Raw genomic sequence first — 22,774 nt, 5'->3', positions numbered from 1 at the left:
TCTAGAAGTCTTCAGGTAGAGTTTTTTGGATTTCTAAATATAGGATCATGTCAGCAAACAGGAATAGTTCGATGTCTTCTTTTCCTATTTGTATGCCTTTTATTTCCTTTTCTTGCCTGATTGCTCTGGCTAAAGTTTCAAGGACTGTGTTGAATAGGAGTGGTGAGAGTGGGCATCTTTGTCTTGGTCCTATTTTTGAGAAAGTGCTTTCAGTTTTTCTGCATTCAGTGTGATGTTGGCCTTGAGTTTGTCATCTGTAAGCTTTACAATGTTGACATAAGTTCCGTCAATCCCCAGTTTCTCTAGTGTTTTAAACATAAATGGATGATGTACTTTGTCAAACGTTTTTTCTGTGTCTATCTGTATAATTAAGGCATCTCCATTTTTCAGAGAAATTGAAACTTAGAAAAGTTAATTTACTTAATTTTCTTGTCTAAGTCCATATCACTTCCCTCAAGATGCAGGCACAGGATGTTGCACATTAAATATACAACTTCCTTTTGGCCGATGCGATGGTCAGTCTGGATTGTCAACTGGATTGGATCAAGATACCTAAAATTGAGACTTCTGGGTGTGTCAATGAAGGTGTTTTCAGAGATGATTGGCATGTAAGACAGCAAACTGAAGGAGGAGGCCCACCCTGAATGTGGATAGCACTGTCCAACAGGCTGAAGGTCAAGAAGGAACAAAAGGTGCAGAAGAAGGAAGCCAACGCAGTGGTAAACTATGTTGTTCTTGAGTGGGTGCCTGGGTTGCTGTTTCTATCACCTGAGGACATCAGACTTCAGCTTCTTGACTCTTCAGATATGGACCCTGACCAGGGATGCTTCAGGGAGTTTCTAGGCCTTCAGTCTTGTACTTGGGCTGCATCATGGATCTTTCTTGTTCTGAGCCTCCAGTTTCTTGGACTGAGCAGTTACTGTTTCCTCCAGCTCTCCAGCTTGTAAATGGCCATTGTAGGACTATTCAGCTCTGATCCCATAAGCCAATCTAATAAATCTCCTTTTGTAAATAAATAAACATATACGTATGTGTGTGTGTGTGTGTGTGTGTGTGTATATATACCCTACTCCAGCATATACACACATATATACACATATATATATACATATATACACACATATATGTACATATACACACACATATATACATATATACACATATATATGTGTATGTCTTAAGTGCATATATATATACATATATATGCATATATATGTATATATATATGCTGTTGGTTCTTTTCCTCTGGAAACCCTAATACAATCAAGTACAAAGCTACAACAATACACTTATAAACCATTATTAAAAACATTTCCATGCAGATTACTAATTTCTGCATAAAATTGAGAAACATCACTAGAAAAACAAAATATTGTCCAAATAATTCAAGATCTAAACCAGTTTCAAAAATAAAATCTTAAAAAGGCTGGACAAAGCCAACTGCTTGAATTTAAAATGCAAATGACTCCTTTTTTAAATAATTAAGAAAAACAGAAATCTTAATTCATGATTTGTCTCAAGCAAGTTCTAAATAGGAAATAGAATATACCCAGTGAGACACCCATTTCATGGAAGGCTCTCAACACAATTGTATCAGCTGATTCTTCTTTCTACCCCTTCAGCATGAACTTTTTCGTGTATGGGGAATTCGAAGCCCCTCTGAATTCTGAAGCTGAACACAGACAAGGTCATCTCCCGAGGTCCTTCTCTACTATGCATCAGAATCACAAGGGAGCCTGACTGAGAGGCCTGGACTCTTCTCCAGGAGACTTGACTTGATATGCTTGAAAATATGTATTTTAAAAAGTTCCAGATGAGGTCATGGAATGTAGGTATAGGATAGCAATCTGTGTCATAGACAGGGTTAAGGAGGGTTGTTGCTGAGGGCTGCCTAATCTGCACCCATTTTGGGGAGCAAAGAAGTTAGAAAAAGCAAACTCTGGTTAGTCAATGCATTGCCCCATCAGAGAACTGCTTTCCTGAGGTTCCACTTGACCAATGCTTTCCTCTGCTTCAAATATTTACTTAAAGATCCCCTTCTTAGTTCAGCCGAACATCACCAGGGTGACCCCACCCTGTATCCTTCTTCTTTCTGTTCCCCTGTTCTACTCCATGTCAGTTATCAAAATCTAGCAATATAGGTACTTTATTCATCCTTTATATTTGTTCTGCCTTTTTTGTTTTCCTTGAAATGGAATGAAAGTTTAATGAAAAACAAAAGTAATTAGACCTTGAAATTTCTCAGAAATTCTAACACGCTGTCTGGAATCTCTGCACACCCTCGAATTTTCTCATAAAATCTACATTGCACCTAAGCTATAATTTTGAGATGTCATCTTCTCTTTATCTACCTGTAAACAAATTTAAAAGGTGAATTTACTATTAAGATTCTATTCAATGTGGTGGAATAGCAGGATCTTAGTTAATTGATTTCATTCTAAGAATGGTTTGTTTTCCAAAAGCTCCTCTAGCATCAAAAAAATCATGTTTCCTAACTTCCAAAATAACTTATATTGTGACTAAATGATGTGGCATTTAAAGGAACACAGGAGAATATTGCAGAATTAAATAAAGGTCAAGGATTTGTAACCTATGATTTCTAAGGCTGAAGAGAGAATGTGAGTATTGTGTTTTGACGGACACAAGAATGATTTATTAAAAGCCAAAGTCCGGCTGAGCTAAGATTCAAGGTGGAATCAAGTTTGAAGATGCAACTCCAAAGCGTGGATTAGATGTAAATACTAGAGATTTATGGGTTGGTCTTTGAAGTGTTTGTTTTTCTTGGTCCACAGATACCCTAGGGAGATGACCCTGTCTTTGTTCAGCTTCAGAATTCAGAGGGGCTTAGAATATAGGAATCTGATTGTCTCTGATTTTTATGGAGGGTTTCAAATTGGCAATTTATTAATCAGATTCCTAATGCCAGTGATAAGACAAGCTGAAGATAATCACATTGATTCTTCTTAAGATACAAGAATTTCAGCATTGGTACAGGATAGAATCAAATTTGAGATCATTTTGAAAAGAAAAATGATGCTATATGATTGCTGAAAGAGGCACAGAAACCAATTAACCAGTACGGAGGCCAACAGTTGGTGTGAATTGGTGCACACAAGATGAATCTAATGATTATGTAGGAAGTGGGTAAGAAATTGAAATGATAGAACAGATAGATCAAAATCTAAAGAGAAGATATAGATCACAGTAAATCAATTTTAGCACCTGAAATAAAGAGTGAAATATTTGTGGTTAGAAATGGAGGTTGAGACACTACAGCTTCCTAAACACACTGCGATGACAATGTATTAGTGCCCCTTTACTGTTGAAACAAATCACCACAAACTTAGTGGATGAAACAACGTGAGTTTATTCCCTCTGAGGGAAGAAACTCCAGAGAAAATCCACTTTCTTGTTTTTTGCAGTTTGGGGAGGGGTATAGAGGACACCACCTTCCTTGCCTCAAGGTCAAACTCGTTATCTGATCAATTTTGGAAGATGGCACCTTGTGGCTTCATCCTCAAAGACCGGAAACAATGGATAAAGGGATTAGTGTTCTCCTTTCCATCTTTCTCTCTTTTTTTTTTTCTTGGTGTTGCTGGAGATCGAACCCAGGGCTTTGTGCTTGCAAGGCAAGCACTCTACCAACTAAGCTATCTCCCTAGCCCCCCTTCTCTTTTTTAAGAAGACTAATTCCATTGGGGAGGTTGGAGCACATTAATCACTGGAGTGACATTAATCACTTCTCCCCAGGGCCCTGCCTCTTGATACTGTCATTTTGGGTATCAGGTTCTAATAGTTGAATTTTAGGACACGCACATTTCACACCAAAGCAGAGTAGTTCATCCAGTGCCCATTACAACTGAATTTTCCTCAGTTTTAGCACATCTTGGAGGCCAGAAAATGTAACATCTCTGATTACTGGAACTGATTTTTGTAATGTATAAAGCTACTCCCCTGCCCATTCCATTGCAGTCATTTTGCCCGCCTCCCAACCACTTGTCAATCTGTGAACATCCTAGCTAGCTATTGGTTCATCATTCAGCTTGCAAGTATCCTTCTCCATTATTGGTTCCCTTTTAGCCCAGCGGAATTGAACTGCCATCTTTCCTCTCTTGCTTCTCTCTCCTACACACTTGCTTTTCCTCCTCCTCGCTTTCCACTCTCTCTGGCGTGTGCCCTTTCTCTTTACTTTCTCTTTTCCTTTCATTTTCTCTCTTACCCTGCAGGGAGACACTCTGTTTGCTTAATAAACTCCCTTATGTGATTTCCCGTGTCTGGCGTGGTTTCCGTGGGATTCCTTACAATTTTAGCAGGAACATACCAGTATTATGGTTTAGATGTAGAATGTCCCCCAAAGGCTGTATGTTGAAGGTTCCATCCTCAATGCAACAATGCTCAGGGGCAGAGCTTTGAGGACATTATTGGATTATAAGGGCTGTAGCCTCATCAATGGATTAATTCAACCGATGGATGAATCATTTGAAAGCTTTATTGGGAGGTGGTATGAACTGTCGGAGGCGGGGTCTCGTTGAAGGAAGGAGTTCACTTAGGGCATGGCCTGAAAGGGTATGTTTTGTCCCACCACCTTTTCCTTTCTTGAAGCTTTCCTCCACCATACTCTTTTATTTTGGTACCAGGAATTGAACTCGGGGGCACTTAACCACTGAGCCACATCCCCAGGCCTGTTTTGTATTTTTATTTCTAGAGACATGATCTTTCTGAGTTGCTTAATGCCTCACTAAGTTGCTGAAGCTGGCTTTGAATTCATGATCCTCCTGCCTCAGTCTCTGGATCTGCTGGGAGGTAGGCACCATTGTACCCTTTGCCATGATGTTTCTGCCTTGGAGTCTGCCAACCAGGGCCTAAACCTCTGAAATCATGAGCCAAAGTGAAGGCTTTCTCCTTTAAGTTGTTTATGTCAGGTATTTTGGTCATAATAATGAAAAGTTGACCAAAATGACGTGTTTCAGAATTCTTGTCAGTAAAACATCCATGACTTTCTTGAATTTTCTAGGAAATATTTTGCTTTTTTGATATAGACAGTACTACTCCTTGATTTCCCTCCTCCTTCATCCTTAACCAGAGTGCATAATGAACACTAGTGCTGTTGGATGATCCTGGATGCCAGGTAAAGAAATCTGCATGACATTCTGATACAGTGCACCTACCCTCAAACTCACAATCCAAACAAAATAATTTATATTTAGGTCATTATTAATAAGATTTTTTTTGGTCTCAGGTAAGCACTATATATAGACAGAGTAGTAGACAAAATTGTTAACTGAGCAAATTAATCCATAATTTGAAATCATAATGAACCCTGATCAGGGTGTAATCATGTAGAATGGGTGGAAAGAGATCAATGTGAATGAGAGAGTATCATTCAAATTCAACCATGGGAGGAACAGGGAAGAGAGGTTTGATTCATGGAAAAGAGCATGTGCTGAGAAATTAGAGAGTGCTAAATCATAGCATGTTGGAGAAATCAGAGGAGACCAGTGTGGTCTGAATGCAGAGGTTAAGGGGGGAGGGGTTCATAAGATAAGATGGGAGGAAACTATCAACAGATCAATTCTGGCATTGAAAACCATTATGAGATCAGATTTTATGTAAAGTGTCCAAGTTAGTTACAAAAGGCTTTTTATGCAAGGAAATGACCAAAATGCAGTTTTTTACTTTTGAAAAATATGCTAGAAGCTTGGTGTGCAGGGTGTGGGGGATTGGGTTGGGGGAAATAGAGAAGTAGGATTGCATCTGTAGGAAAATATCACCTCAAGGAAAATATATTTGTGATAGTAACAAGGCAAGAGTGAGGAATAGATTGAAGGTCTAGGAGAAGAGATGATAACTGGAAAGGCAAACTCCTTACCTGGTAATAGAGAAACATGCAGAAACCTTGAGCATCTGTAGAGAACCAGGCCCTCGATTGCACCAGGACGGGAGAATGTGGGTTAGAGATATTGGGTTGGATATCACACAGCCACTGCAGTCTCCTGAATCAATGGAAGAAATTGGGTTAGAAGACTGGGAGTTAGAAATGATCACTTTCATCAAGTAGAAATTCTGGAGATGAGAGAAACTAGGAGAAAAGGGTGATAAGTCTAGATATGTGATTGACAAGATATGGACTTGCAAAAAGGAAGAGAATAAAGTTCTGGAAGCAGCAATACAGATGAGGAAGTTAAGTATCTCCCTTCAAAGCCAGTGTTCAAGGTCTGAAAGAAATCCAGTTTCCTTCCAATTTGCATTTCCCTGATTGCTAGGGATGTTGGACATTTATCATATATTTGTTGACCATTTATATTTATTTTAAGAAATGTTTGTTTAGCTTTTTGGCCATTCATTAACTAGAGTGATTTATTTATTTGTTTATGTAGGTGTTAATATTTTTGAGTTATTTATACATTCATGATATTCATTAATCCCCTTCTTTAGCTGTGCAGCTTTTTAATTTGATGCCACCCCACTTATTGATTCTTGAGCTTTATTTCTTGAGTTTTAGTAGTCTATTTAAGCAAGTCAGTGTTTGTACCAGTATGTTGGAGTTGTAGCCCTACATTTTGTCTTAGCAGCTTTGGCCTAATTTCTCAGTCTTTAATTCATTTTGGTTGACTTTGTGCAGGTTCAAAGGTGTGGATCTCATTTTATTTTTCTACATATGGATATCCAACTTTCCCAGGATCATTTGTTAAAAAATCCATGCTTTCTTCAATATATGTTTTCTGCACCTTTGTCAAATACAAGACGCCTATATCTGAACGGACTTGTCTCTGTGTCTTTTCTATTCCATTGGTCTTAATGTCTGTTTAGATGACAATATCATGCTTTTTTCTTTTTTTAACTACAATCTGATTGGATCTGATTGGATGTTGGATGCCTTCAACATCACTTTTCTTGCTTAGTATTGCCTTAGTCATTCTGGGTCTTTTATTGTTCCAAATGCATTTTAGGAATGTTTTTTCTAGTTTTGTGAAGAATACCCATCAGTATTCTGGTGAGGGCTGCATTGAATCTGCACTACACTTTTGGTGGTATGGCTACTTTGGCAATATTAATTCTGCTCATCTAAGAATATGGGATGTATTTCCATCTTCTAAAGTCTTTTCAATTTCTTTCTTCAGCGTTCTATAGTTCTAATTGTGAGGGTTAGGGTGTGATTGCTCTGGCTGTTCTCTCAGGAACCATGTCAAAGAGCAGTGGTGAGAGCAGACATCCTAGTCTTATTCCTGATTTTTGAGGAAATACTTTCAGATTTTCTGTTTAGTACAATGTTGGCCTATGAATTAAGAAGATAGTACACCATAATCCCAGGGATGCAAGGTTGGTTAAAAATACACAAAACAACACATTTCATTCACCACATAAATAGAATTAAGGACAAGAATCACATGATCATCTCAATAGATAGAAAAACGTTTTCAACAAAATCAGCCACGCTTTCATGTTAAAAATAATGAAGAAACCAGGGATATGAAGGACTTACCTTAACATTATAAAGTCTATACACAAGTATGCTTTATTTAGTAAGAAAATGCCAAAATGTTTGCCAATGTGGCTCTGCTATCTTGCCCTTCTACCAGCAATGAATGAGAGTTCCTGATGCACTACATCCTTGACAGCGTTTGGTTTGATCTGTCCTGAATTTTTCCTTTCTACTAGGTGTGTTAGTGGCATCTCACCATTGCTTCGTGATGTTGAGGATCATTTCCTATATTTACTTTCCATCTGTAAGATAGGTGCTTATTGATATCCTTAATATTTTTTTAAATTGCATTGCTTGAGTTTTTATTGCTAAGATCTACAGTTATTTGTATATTTTGGATAGCAAACTTTTCAGATAGGTCTTTTGAAAATATTCTCTCCTGGTCTATGACTGTCTTCTCATTCTATTAACAGCTTAAGGTTTTAGAGGTAATAAAGTCCAGTTTATCAACTATTTGTTTCATGGATCGGATCCCTAGTGCTGTAGCTAGACAAACATCACAAACCCAACTTCATCTAGATTTTCTCTGTTACCTTCTAGGAGATTTAGAGTTTGATGCTCTACATTTAGGTTTTTGGTCCATTTTAAGTTAATTGTTTGGAACAGTGTAAGATCTGCATCTATAATTTTTTTCTGCATATGAATATCCACTTGCTCCTGCATCATTTGTTGGAAAGCCTATTGTATTTCTCCATTGCTTTTGCTCCTTTGTCAAAGATCGGTTGTATATTTGTGTGGATTTATTTCTTCCCAAGAGTTTTCTTTCCTTTAAGAATTATTTGTGGAAAGGCAAATTTTAGAAAAACACAAAAATAAAAAAATCTATATATATCTAAGAAATAAAAGAAGTTTTACCATCCTTAACTAGGAAGTTAGATAACGATAATTTTTAACTAATCTTTTCCTTTCATCATTAAAAGATTCCATCTTTATTGCTCATTTATGAAGTTTATAACTATCATTCATGGCAATATTGTAGAAATAGAGGAACTATAAATAAGGTTGAGAAAAATACTTGAAATTGGTTTGTTTGGGCTTTTCTTGACTAACTTTTTTTTTTTTTTTTGGGGGGTGCTGGGGATTGAACCCAGGGCCTTGTGCTTAGACTAACCTTATAGAAAATTTAATTGTGAAATGCAGCTTATTTTGCAATGCCTCTTGTGTAATATTCTATTTTTTTTACACTCAGAAGGCAAAAAAGAAACAAAACAAAATCACCTCCTACTATTTAAAATTATTTAAAGTAATAACAAGCTGCATACCTAAAAAGTTATCACCTGAGTTAGATATTTAACAACTTTCTATTTTATACAATGAAGTTATTTTCAATAATAATCAGATAGTAGTCAATAATGGTATTTAATTTCTTGACTCATTATTTAGTTTTGGAACAATTAACAATTAGAAACAATACGCTTTTAACTAAACATGTTTAAATTGAGTATAATTATTTATACATGATGTAATATTTGCACTTGTCAAAAGAAAGGACACTGTGAAATTAACTTTGTACCCTGCAGAGCACCCAGGCAAGCGCTGAGGAAGTAATGTTACCTTTAATATTGAAAGCTGAGGAGTCTTCTGCAGTGAGGGCTGTGGAAGCCAGGTCCAAGCAGAGTAAAAACATGTGGAAAGGCCCTGAGGTAGGAAAAAACTTACTGTGTTTTGCAGTTAAAAAAAAAAAAAAAAAAAAAAAAAAAAAAAAAAGCCAGTGTTTCTGGCAAGTGAAGGACAAGGGGAAAATGGCATATGTATAAATCTCAAATAAATAAAAAGTCCAAGTAGTTATATTGAATATTGAGTAACAGAATCAAAGTAACTGAAGTTCTGTGTTCTTCACAAACATTACTTTTTTCAAAACTCCTTTGCGGGGAGTTGCTGGGGATTGAGCCCAGGACCCCATGCATACTGGGTAAGTACTCTACCAGTAAGCTACAAACCCATCCTGTATGGTTTGGAGGAATATTTAATAGTACTCCAGGTTTGTTGATAAAATGTGCCACAGACAAGTTCAAACTATGTCAGACTGTTACAAACTCTAGCAATTAGAGAAATGCAAATCACAACTACTCTAAGATTTCATTTCACTCAGTCAGAATGGCAATTATCAATACAAGGAATAATAACTGTTGGCGAGAATGTGAGGAAAAAGGTACACTCATACCTTGCTGGGGGGACTGCAAATTGGTGTGACCACTCTGGAAAGCAGTATGAAGATTCCCCAGAAAACTTGGAAAGGAACCACCATTTGACCCAGCTGTCCCACGCTTCAGTTTATACCCAAGGGACTTAAAATCAGCATACTATAGTAACAGGACCACATCAGTGTTTATAGCAGCTCAATTCAAATTATGGAACCAATTTCGGTGCCCTTGAACAGATGAATGGATTTTCAAAAAATGCAGTATACATAGACAATATTACTCAACCTTAAAGAAGATTGAAATTATGGCATCTTCAGGTAAATGGATGCAGCTGGAGAATATCATGCTAAGTGAAATAAGCCACACCCAAAACAGAGAAGACTTTGTTTTCTCTGATAAGAAGATGCTGATTCATAATGTGGGGGAGGCAAGGGAAGAATGGAGGAACTTTGGATTGGGCAGAGGGGATGTGAAGAGGGGAGGGGTGTGAGGGTGAGAGGATGGTGGAATGAGACAGACATTATTACCCTATACACATGTATGATTGCACAACTGGTGTGATTGGTGTGACTGCATCGTGTTCAGCCAGAGGAACGTGAAGTTGGCTCCATTTGTGTACAATATGTCAAAATGCATTTGCTGCCATGTATAACTAATGAGAACAAATTTAAAAAAGGAATAATTAAGTTTAAAAAAAAAAAAAACACCTCACTCCCAGAGGAACATATACCACGTACTCCACAGATATCGAGGACGAATATATAGATGGAGGTTCAATGAATTCACTTTGATGTAATATAAAATAATTATTAAAGCAACAACAAAAATGTGCTCATTTGAAGCTTTTTGTACATTATTTAACTCAATAGTAACCTATGGCAATTCTTTTGAATTTAGAGCAACCAAAATGTTTTTGTTGTTGTTGTTCTTTGTTTTAGGAGGAGAAGCAGGGAGGAGATAAGATGCTGAAGTTTTATTACTGGTAAGGTTTAGACTTGCCTATTCATAGCACTAGAATGGAGGAACTTTAGATTATGTAGAAGGAAATGAGAGGGAGTGGGGGTATGAAAAATGGTGGAATGAGACAGACATCATTACCCTATGTACATGTATGATTACACAAATAGTATGACTCTACATTGTACAACCATAGAAATGAAAAGTTGTACCCCATTTGTGTACAATTAATCAAAATGCAGTCTGATTGTTCCTATGTGCCAGAAGTTTCTCCTGTGCCTTATGGAGAAAATAACTTTGTTAGATAAACTTCATCCAGAAATAAGTTATACTGCTTTTGATTATGAATTCAGAGGTAATGAATCAATATTTTGCCCCCAAAAAGAGAGGAAGAAATTCACCTATTTGTACATGAGGCCTATCTGGAAAGTGTTAAAGTAACAACAAGTATGTAATAAAGATGTGGGAAAGGTGTGTTATATATAATTTGCTGGAGGTCATTGTTTTAGAGTAAGGTCCTACACTAAGCACCAGCATCCCAGAACAAAATAGCCACGGAGGAGTCACTTGTGCCAAGTGTTGTGTAATCAAATGAAATGCTAATAAGAAATCCCTGAGCAGGTCAGTTTCTCCCCAAAACAGGACATTCATAGCAGTCAATAGGAAAGGGACTAGTCAACCTGACCCAACAACATAAAGAACTCCCCTTAGTTTGCCCTTTACAAGAAAAGCAACCTGATATTAACCAACTTACTTTATTTTCTTGTTCTGTTTCTTATTCCTGCTAAATCTGCTCTACAACCCCCACTATTGTTCCCTTCCCAGCAGAACTCCCTCTGTTTTGAGATGGGATGATGTCTCATTATTGAATCACAAATAAAAGTCAATTAGATCTTTAAACTAAAAAAAAAAAAAAAATGCAGTCTGTAAAAAATTTAAAAAATAATAATTAAAAAAATAAATAAAAATAAAAATAAAAACCAAAGTGACATTTACTCATCACTATTATCATTTTTAAATTTTCTAAAAGTCAGCTCTCTACCTTATTGCCTAAGTGGTGGAACTTACTAGAACATTCCACCCTTCATCCCTTGATCTGCCATCACTAAGAAGTGAACGTTTTTGCCTCTCGATCCCAAGAGATTATTGTTGTATTTTCTTCCTGAGTCTCTCAAGTTTATACTGACAAATGACCTTTGTAACGCAGTTAGTATGTACCAGCTCTTATTTGAAAGGCTATTAATTCACTTAATCCTTATGATAAGCCTGTGACATCATCATGATTTTAATCTGCATTTTAGAGGTAATGAAACTGACACATAGAAGGATTATTAAATATTTTCAAGATCACTCAGCAAGGGAGGGGTGGGAGTTCAGCCCCAGACAGGCAGATGACTCTGGAACCAGGCTTACAGACCTGTACAGCTAGATACAAGCACCTCCCTCGTTTCTCACAGTCTTTTTATTTTACAAAGCAGTTGTGTCTTGCAGTAGTAATGGAAGAGGTTTGGGTTTATCATAATTCATCAAGGAATTTTGCTTAAGCTCACATAATGATCTATGTCACCTTTTTTCACTACCAAAAATTAAAAACACTTATGGAAACAGTATTTGAATAAAATCAATACTTGATCATTGTGAAAGTTAAATACCACTGGTATTTCAAACAAGACAATCTTTAAAGTAACTGATATTATATTTTCAATGCTTATACAGTGTTGATAGGCATATGTTCTCTTTATTTTTTAAACAAAATCAGGAATTTTGTGATAGTTTTGCCATTTACACTGTTGCACATCTTTGTATACTTGTTTTAAAAATTTCTTCTCTGATTTTTTTTTTTTTTTTTTTTGGTCGTCTTCGTTCTGGTACAAAGAGGTCTGACCAAGTTGCCATAGAATTGTAAGCAACGTTACTATTCTCTGTGTTAAAAACATACTCTTTGAGTTGGCTCTTGTTCTCTTCATTATTTAAGTTATCTTTTTTTACCCAGAAGTCTTATATTTAATTAGTCAAATCTGTCCATACTCTCTTTGCAGTGTCCATGTTTTTTATTTTGCTTGGAAAAGCCCTGCTGTAAATATATAAACAAATTTGGTTTTCACATTTAAATTTGCAGACCCTCTGCAATTTACTTTTGAATTTGCTGTGAAATAGCAGAATCTAGCACATTATTCCTGAGTCATTTGTTCAACATTTATTAAACTTAAACCATATTCTATACACTAATTTAGGCAAAAGGGATACAAAAAGAAGGTTGACAAAATTAAAACAAATTTAAATGTATCCATATTTTTATTATAATGTCTCAGGAGTTAACAAAGGAAATAAATACATATAAATGAAGCTCAAGTAAAATCTGCATGAGGAAAAATCCTCCAGGAAGCAGTGAAGAGAGTTAAACAAGGCTGCGAAGAAGCAGGTGTTTGGACTTAAGTTTGGAAAAGGGGAAAAAGAGAAGAGGACATAGGAGGTGGAGTTAATGTTTTAGAATTTTTGTATTTTGGCTTTGGCTAGAACATGGGTTAATGGATTTTAATAAGAGCATATGGATATATTAAGGTATTGGGCTTAAAAGTTAGGATTAGCTAGTGTTATAAACAGCAACATGTATGCAGACAACTGTGTGTATACAAACCGTATGAGTAATATATATGTATATATACAAATACTCTCATATATGACATAGAGGTAGATGCAGTATATACAGTTATGCAGATTTCCTCCATATCCACTTTTGGGATTATATAATTAAGGAAATTAATAAGACACTTTTGGAATAAAAGCAGCACATTATAAAAATTTTTCTCCGGGATGCAGGATGATAGAACAATCCTTATCTGGATCATGACCAGAAGGAACAGAAACAGAATGCTGATTCTTTTTAAAGTTGGCTTAGAAGTGACACATGTCACCTGTTTTCACATTTCATTGACCAAAGCAAGTCATGTGACTGATTTCAATGTGGTGGAGAAATACAACTACTGCCAAGTGAAGAAGGGAATATTTCTGAACAACAATACAGTCTAACACAGTTTTCAACACAAACATAGATGAATAAATATATTTCCAAAATTTCTTTGGCCAGATAGAGGAGAAAATCTCTCAAAACTACTGAATTATAGCAAGTCACACTGCCCCATTTAGAATAAGCTTTCAAGCGTGAGCTTCCATGGAAGTGTACATGTTTAAGATGATCTCAAAATGTAAACAAAGAGAAAACCCTAATTTATAGCATTTGCTAATTTACATGAAGTACTTAGAAGTGACACATATCACCTGTTCTCACATTTCATTGACCCTTGATATTGCTATCAAAGCAAATTTAAAGCTATAGAGGATAGTCACTGAAATCAGAATCCAGAGTTAGGAAAAGATACACCTAGTCAGCTCTCAAGAGCTGCTTGGAAGGCTGTGGTTGTGCTCAGTGATAGAGCACTTGCCTAGCATGTGTGAGGCACTGGGTTTGATTCTCAGCACTGCATATAAATAAGTGAATAAAATAAAGGTCCATCAACAACTAAAAATGTACAAAAAAAAATTTTTTTTTTTTAAAGAGCTGCTTAGAACAGCCAACCACTGTTCCTTTGTCTTTTCCCTAGTCTGGCTTCATTTTATGGGCTGTGAAAAGTTCTCAAAAATTAACAGAAGAGACAATTATTATTATCTACATGTTTTCAAATGAGGATTTAGGTAACAGGTAAAAGGTAGAGTAGGGGTGTGCCGAACATTGGGGAAATGTGAGGGATTCAGGGGTTGCTGAAAAATGGTGGCCTGATCAAGGACTGAAACAGAGGAAGCAGCGAAGAATTCCGTGAAATGCTGTGCAGATAAAGCCGTTACACCAGGTGACAGATGAAATCAGACAGCGGGAGCGGCAAGGAAAGCAGGAGTCACACTCAGCCTGCAGTGGTGATGTTGGCCATTTATAAAAATGGCAACATCTAATGAGGAGGCGCAGGTTTGCAGGAGAAGCAGCACATTTTAGTTCTAAGGCACCTGCTGAGCATCTAAGTGGTCACGCTGGGGAGGCACTGAAAAATAGGAATCTGTTGATTGGCAGGAAGGTCAGCTTTACATTCATCACAGAGAAGATCACTCAAGAAAATGAGGTAAGAAGCAAAAAGGACCAAGAATAAAACTCAGGGAAATGCCATCACTTAGGGGAAAGGAGGTCTAAAGGAAAAAGAGAGGGACCAGATACATGGAGGAAATTGTGGAAGATCCATAGGAGTCAGCAGACACATAAGAGTTTCAAAGAAGAGAAGGTGGCCAGTGGTTCCTAGTGCTGTAGAGAGGACAAAGGGGAATGGCTGAGCAGTTTCGTATTTAGACATCCTCAGCAAGCATTAAGGGAGGAATTTTATTTGAATGACAGCAGGTAAGAACTATGTGGAAGTAGGTTCAGAGGAAATGGGAGATGATGCAGGAAGGGGACAGACTAATGGAAATAGGACTAACAGAAGTCGTGCTACACAGTGCAAGCAATGTGCCCAAGGCAGAGCTGAGACAGCAAAACAGAGTCAAACGCAAAGTTTGGTTGATTGATGTGAATCACGCTGTGTAAGCCCAAGTATAAAGACCGACTAACATTGGACTCCCCAAGTTTTGAAATTTTCGTTCATCCTACAATCCCGTGAGTAAAATTTACTAAAAGTCCTTCCCCAAATGTCATCTATTATAATGCATGGATTTAGGAGTTCAGGTCAAATGAGATTACTATTAAAATGAGAGTCACAGAGGTCTCCTTGGGCATTAAATATGCCAGAGAAGATTCGACTTTCATAGCCTCTCAGTTCTAAGACAGACACCTTAAATTTTCTTGGCTTCAACACATTAATAGTGCTCTAGGGAGAAGTGGTAGTAAAACTTTGGGGATTTTGTTATTCTGCTGGCCTGAAATAATTGAAAAATTTCTCCCAAATGATTGAAGGGGAAAGAAAACTCACTAGAACAAATTCTGCTTTCATCAATGTCAATGAAATAAAAGTCATTTTTTTATCTGTTGCTGGAGGTGAGCTCTTGAAAACAAGATATGGCCTACCAAGTTAATCTCACTTTGCTTCCAATCTTAGTGTGATTTTTCTATGTTGTAATTCTTTGCAGCTGATGTATGAAACAGGTTGACAAATGGTTTTGGAAATTAGAAAAAAAAAAAGTGTCTGCTTAGGGAATCTTGGATTTACCTTTATTCTGAACTCTAAAATGTGCTCAATCTCCAAAATGTAGAGCTGTATATTACCAGTCCCAGTTTCATTTTGGCATAAATTTTACTAACTGTCTGGATTAAATATCAGGTCCTCTTCAGTTTTAAACATTTGCAACACTTTAAAATATATCTTTATTTTTTCATTATAGAAGATGATGGATTTTGGGATTTGTGGAAACTGGTTAAACTCTAAGATCCTTACATTTTAAACTGTAGGTGCACATATCAAGGACATAAAAGGGTATTCTCCATTTCTACTTTACATTTCCCTTCTACTTAGAGGAATTTTTTATATTATTTCTGACAATTGTTTGGTGTCTTTTTTGTTTGTTTAAATTCATTCATTACTGAAATCTGAGGAAACATTTCAAAATCTGAAACATGGGTAAGTAGTTAATTAGGTAATTTGAGGAACAAAAGCAGAAATCTGGGTCATTTTGTCTAAAGAGGAACAAGAAGAAACTCACTTCCGGTTTCCTTCTATGTTCCTTCCATCATCTCTTATACCATTGGATCCAAGCAAGCGTGAGAGGAAAGAATCACTCAAATAGAATCAACTTCTTTTAACCCAAAAAGATACATCATGTAATTTTATCCATCACAGATTCCAGGTACTTTATTCTGTCTTCAGTAAGATTTTAAAATTAATCTCTTACGCATCCTGCTCTTATGGAGCTTATGGTTTTACAAAGGAATTAAAGCAGGTTGGAAAATAATGATAATTTAGGACACAAAGTACTTATCATAGAGAGGGACTTAGAAGAAGAATTTTTATGGAGAAAAGGATTCATGAAAAGTTGGCATTTGATTCAGTCTTCAATGTTATCTGGGCTTGAACGTGCAAGTTTGGGTGGGAAAAAATTATCTAGCATGTGAACATGCAAAAACAGGAAAGAAATTATTGGCAGAGGGGTATGGTTTGAATAAGTTCCCCCCAAAGGCCATGTGTTAAAGATGGGGTCTCTAGTTGATGGCACTATTGAGATGTGGCAGTGGAGCCCAGTGGGAAGAAGTTAGGTAACTGGGGTTGTACCCTTGAAGGGGATATTGGGACTCATCCACTTTCTCTCTCTTCGTGCTTTCTGGCTGCCATGAAATAAACAGCCTCCTTTGCCACCCATGACCCATCATATGTTCTGCTTCACCATAGGCCCAAAGGCAATGGAACCAAGTGAATATGGACTGAAATCTCTGAAACCATGAGTGAAAGTAAACCTTTTCTTCTTGTAAGTTTATTTATCTCAGGTGTTTTCTCATAATGATGGAAAACTGAGTAACACACAAAGGGAATAGTATGGACAAAGGCACAGAGAGAAGTGTTAAGGGAGTGGTGAAGTTTGGCTACAGCCTAAGATAAGAGACAATATTGGGAGATGAGTGGTAAGCTAGAGTCTGGAGGACTCTGAGCATCGAACTCTGCTCAAGGAGACTTTTTTATTTTGGGCAAGTAGAAAACCATTCAGATTTTTAAGAAAGAGAATCATGTAATTGATACCACCCTTTACCGGTGACAAGTTCTGCTCCTTCTAATGATGAAGATTGAACACTAGAGAAGCACGCCAAGGCAAGCATATTAAGCAGGTTTTATTTAATGGTAATAATACAGACTTCTCCCGGCAGGAAGAAGGGGGCCATGGCTGATGTTCTAAAGTCCCAAGAAGTGAGAGCACCCTACATCTTTTATAGATTAAATCTCTTTTGTTCTCCAGTTCTCTCCCCTTTATCTCTCCTTCCTGCCTAGTGACTAGGCCTGGTTTTGCATTAAGTGAGAAGCCATGGGCAGGGGGAGGGCCAAGGTGATTCAGGCAGGCAAGGGCCAGGGGCATTAATTAGCAGCTCCTTGCTTGCAGTCCTTGATAAAGGCAGGGAAATTTGGTAATCAATGGGCTCCGGAGATCCTTGACATTCCATTCTTCCAGGGGCAGTCTCCAACTTCCAGAGGCAGATGGCTTCATGGCTTCATTTCCTCCATTTGACCCGATCCCCTATTTCTACACTAACTACCTGTCCTTAATTCTGGCTTCATAATCAGAACTGGCTTTTGAAAAGAGAAGGGTAATGTTTCAGTAGTGCGTGAAGTTGCCTGGAGTGCAATTACAACATGTCATCTCCTTTAGTTGTTTTCACTCTAAAACCTGATTGAGAATATCCTTGCAGTGTAGAACAGTAGTGCCCAGAGGTGAGGAGGGAGCAAGGGGAGAGCTTGGTCAGTGGTACAGTGCACATTTGCACAAGATAAACTCGTGTGTTCTCTTGCACAGTAGGGTGACTATAGTTAACAATATTTTATTGGATATGTCAAAATAACTCAAAGAGAGAATTTAAATGTTCTCATCACTTTGCAGTGATGGATATACCTAGTGTCCCACTTTGAACATTATACCCAAGTCTATATGGGCATGTGTGTAAGGAAATCCCATGGAACCACACCGGACACGGGAAATTACATAAGGGGGTTTATTAGTAATTAACAGAGTGTCTCACTGCAGGGTAAGAGAGAAAATGAGAGGAAAAGAGAAAGGAAAGAGAAAGGGCGTGCGCTAGAGAGAGTGGAAAGCCAGGAGGAGAGAGAAAAGTGAGGAGAACAGACAGAAGGATGGGAAAAGATGGTGGGGAAGCTCTAGTAAACAGTTGAATTCCACCTGGCTAACAGGGGACCAATATCAGAGAAGGATACTTGCAGGCTGACTGATGAACCAATAGCTAGCTAGATGTTCACAAATTGACAAGGGGTTGGGAGGCGGGGAAAATGGCTGCACGGGAAAGGTCAGGCGGAGCAGCTTTATACATTACAATGTGTATGTATCATTCTGTACCCCATAAACGTACCTAATTATTGCATGTTGATTAAAAATAAAAATAACATTATTTAGAAAAAATTGTCATAAAATTCAAATATGTAATAATCACAAATTCATCCTACAAACCCTTAATGGGGGTAAAAATAATATCTAAGGACTTCATTTTCACATGAAATATTATGAAAGTCTTCAGTGTCATTTTACTTTTACTAAAATTTTGGTTTTCATTTTTGTATTTATTTTCTATGAGTATAGATGTTTATTTTCAGAGAAAAATAGAAGACAATATGATTTATTTCCACCAACTCCATGGTTTATGGAGCTCTGTCAATAGAATGATTTACAACACATTATACTTTAATGGCATATGTTACAGTATGTTGATGGAATGAATTATGGAACTTGATTAAAGATTTGAAAGAACACATCATTCACATAAAGAATAAAGCCTAAAAACCCTTCTAAGGGAGAAAAGGTGATTAGAAAAATTAACTTTACGCATATTTTCTATTTAGTTCAACTCAATATCAATAGGTGACATTATTTTATCTATAAGCTTTAATTTTTCACTGTGGAAAAATGCCAGTTTTAGTGGACTGTGATTCTGTGTATTTACTATTTCTTGAATATCTTGACTGTGATGGACTTTGTATGACTTCATTTTTTTTTTTTGTCTCTGGGCCTGCTTTGAGCTTTTCTTAATTTTTGCCTCATCTGTTTTTCATGTTTGTTGATGGAAATGGCGACAGTCTCTGCATTTTACTGGAGAGATTGAATTGTTTTTATTACCAATTATGACCTAACATTTCATTTTCCAGGACTCAAACCCTGAGAATATGGTACATAAGCTGATATCTCTCTTTGAGTGCTCCATTTTCAAATGGATAACTAACTGCAGAGCAGCACACAAAACTGTCAGACCCTGAAGACCCTTAACTTGCTGCAAGCTGGAGTATGTGTAATAGTCACAGGAAGTGCATCATGGCAAACATGCTCCTATCCAAATGAGGGTCCTAGTTTGTTTTCAGCTTAAATCTCATTTGGGAAGCAACCATTTCCAACAAAAGACTGGGAACTTACCTTCCTAATCACCCAACATAAAACAAATCCACTGTACCCAGATTGGTAAATGGGTGGCAACCTGGGGAAGGCATGGGGTTCTAGAAAACTGGACGAACGACTTCAGGAAGCTTAGTTGGTGATCATTCTATACATAAGGGACATTTTGAGCAATTACAGATATAAGAATTCAGACTTTTCCATGAATGGAAATGTGGACCCTGATTCTAGGAAGCAGCATTTCAGAATATACTGATAAATGAGAAAGGTAGAAAAATTTAGACAAGGCGAAGAAAAATCCATACTGCAGAAAAAGGATTCTTGCCAGCTTTCTCTGTACTGTGTCACTTACTTGTTAAAGAAATATGTATTGGACACCTGATAAGGATTTACAATTTATGATCAAGCTACTGCATATTTTACAATGAGTAATTTATTCCATAATGAGCCTGTTTCAGTCAATGCTTTTTATTTGAGTAAAGATTCTTTCCTTGGGTTTAGAAAGGTATCTGGGTGGATAGTTACTGCATAATGTACATCCCTTCCTGTACAAATCAGGAAACCCATCTCTCTAATAGAATATTCTTTACCAATACTTATCAACTAAATGTTACAATAGATTATGCGAACCTAACTGTAAACTTCTACTGACTAGCTTTTATTGTTGTTGTTGTAGGACTAGGAAGAAAGTCATTTTTTAAAAGATGGATAACCCAAAATAATTTCACAAAGAGTCTTAAAATGATAAACCCCAAATGCATGCACTTATTTCAGTGTACACGTTGTATCTTAAGATCTCACTTAAACTTTTATGTATACCTCCACTTATATTATGACTGACATCCATATTTATGACCCCAGGATCCATATTCATAATAAGTGGAGACACATACCATTTGTATTAACTGCAGGAATTATTCTACACACTTAAAAGTCATTCAATTCTCACCAGGATGTAACTCAAAAGGTAGGTACTGTTGCTATAGCCATTTTAAAGATATTCTGTAAAGCAACTTGCTGGGATAACAAGTGTCAGACCAGAAGTTTGAAACCAACAGAGTCCACACCCTCAACAGCTGCTCACCCTGCCCTTTGTTAAGAGATGGCTTTGCCAGAGTGAGCTTACCAAAGGATAGAGGGGGTTAACAGGACATCTCCTTCATTGGCTAAGGTGTCATGTGCTCCAACTGGGTGACAGCTACCATTCTTGGCACAGAGGACACCAGGGACAAGTAACTCTGAACCTTGACCTTGAATCACATTCAGTTGATAACTCCAAAAGGCAAATTTCTTTTTAGTGCTCGGAAACAATAAGATGTAATTCTCCATATCAGTAATTTGAGCTAATTATCAAGTCATATCTTAAAAGAGTTATGCTGAGTTATTATTTCAACTCCCCTGGGTTTTTCCAGACAATTTTGCTGCTCCAAGGGCAATATTGCTAGTAGTTAAGACCAAAGGAAATTAAGGTTACTGAGGTGCCTGCTATTTTCAATTTCTACTAAGTTTCACATGCATATTGAAAGCCACTGAGATGAAGGTACTTTATACCTCTGTGGAAGCATTTTTGCTGAGTGGAAAGGCCATATCTAAAGCTGGCTCTCATCTTCACCAGCTTCTGGACTTTGATTAACTGTCTCTAAGCCTCCATTTTCTCATTTTTAAAACATAGGGGCAAAAGGGAGTGAAGACTGTATTACCTAATGATGAGTATATTTGTGTATGCATGCAACAATTTTGATAACATTGGACACATTATTTTTTGTTTTTTAAAGTGTTTCTGGAGGAACTTGAGAGTCCTGTAATCCTATCTTTTCTTTGGGAGGAGCTGAAGGATGTGCAGGGACAATCAGACTCAAGTGATAAGTAGACTAGCTTTCAGAAGTCCTGAAGGATGACGCTTGAACTGCCATGACCAAGCCTTTGGAGAGCTGCTCACTGTCGCCATCAATCCAAAGAAATCAAGCTGATGTAGTTCCTTGGGAGCAGGTAGTGGTGGGAAGGAAGAAATGTGGTTGGAAGGAAGATTTAGAGATACTATATTACAACATGCTTTTCAACACTAGCCAGAGGAATCTTAAAAATTTATAAGAACTTAGCATCAAAAAAGTGGCACTCTTATGAGGAAGTGCCCCTTTTTTAGAAAAATTAATCATAGGCAGATTAAAAAAAAAGAAAAACAGCCATAATTGCTATTTTTCGTAAACTAAATTTCCCTTCCTCCTGCCAATATGGAACATCTTCTGAGAATAAGATATTATTTTTCTCACAATATGAACTACTTACTCTGAACTACTTATTCTACTTAAATTCACTCTTGTTTCTTAAGATCCCTGACTAAAATACTTCTTTCTGCACGAAACTACACCCTAGAAACATACCTCCAACCATACTTCCCTCTAATATACTTTCCTTTATTTACCTTTTGATGGAAGTAAAATTCATACAGTGAAATGACAACAATTTTAAAGTATACAGTTGAGTGGAATTTAGCACAATCCATCACAGGGTTGTACGACCATCACCTCTACCTACTCCTAAAACATTTGCATCACCCCAGAAGGAAATCCTGTACTGTACCCATTAATCGGTTGCTGCACACTCCCTGGTCCCCAGCTCCTAGCAACCACTATATGCTCTCTGTCTGTATGGGTTTATAGTTGCTAGATATTTCAAATACATGAAGTCATAGAATTTGTGACCCTTGACGTTTGGTTTCTTTCATTTAGTGTAATGTTTTTGAGGTTTATCCACTTTGCAGCCTCTATCCATATTTCATTTATTTTTATGGTAGCATATTATTCCATTGTATAGAAATAACACATTTTGTTTTATTATCCATTTATCAGTCAATGGGCATGTGGGTTGTTTCTATCTTTGAGCTATCATGAATAGTGCTGCTATAAACTATCCTGTACAAATATTTGCTTGAATACGAGTTTTCAATTCTTTTGGGTGTTCTCCTTGGAGTGGAATTGCTGGTTCATATGGTAATTTCATATTCAGCTTTTAAAAAATTTATTTTATTGCATCAAGAACACTCAACATCATATCTATCCTTTTAAGAAATGTATAAGCTGACTATAGATACAATGTTATAAAGCAGATATCCAGGATTTAT

This window comes from Sciurus vulgaris (assembly GCF_902686455.1).
Source record: "Sciurus vulgaris genome assembly, chromosome: 9".
NCBI classification, from domain to species: domain Eukaryota; kingdom Metazoa; phylum Chordata; class Mammalia; order Rodentia; family Sciuridae; genus Sciurus; species Sciurus vulgaris.
Note: the sequence above shows the minus strand (reverse complement) of the source record.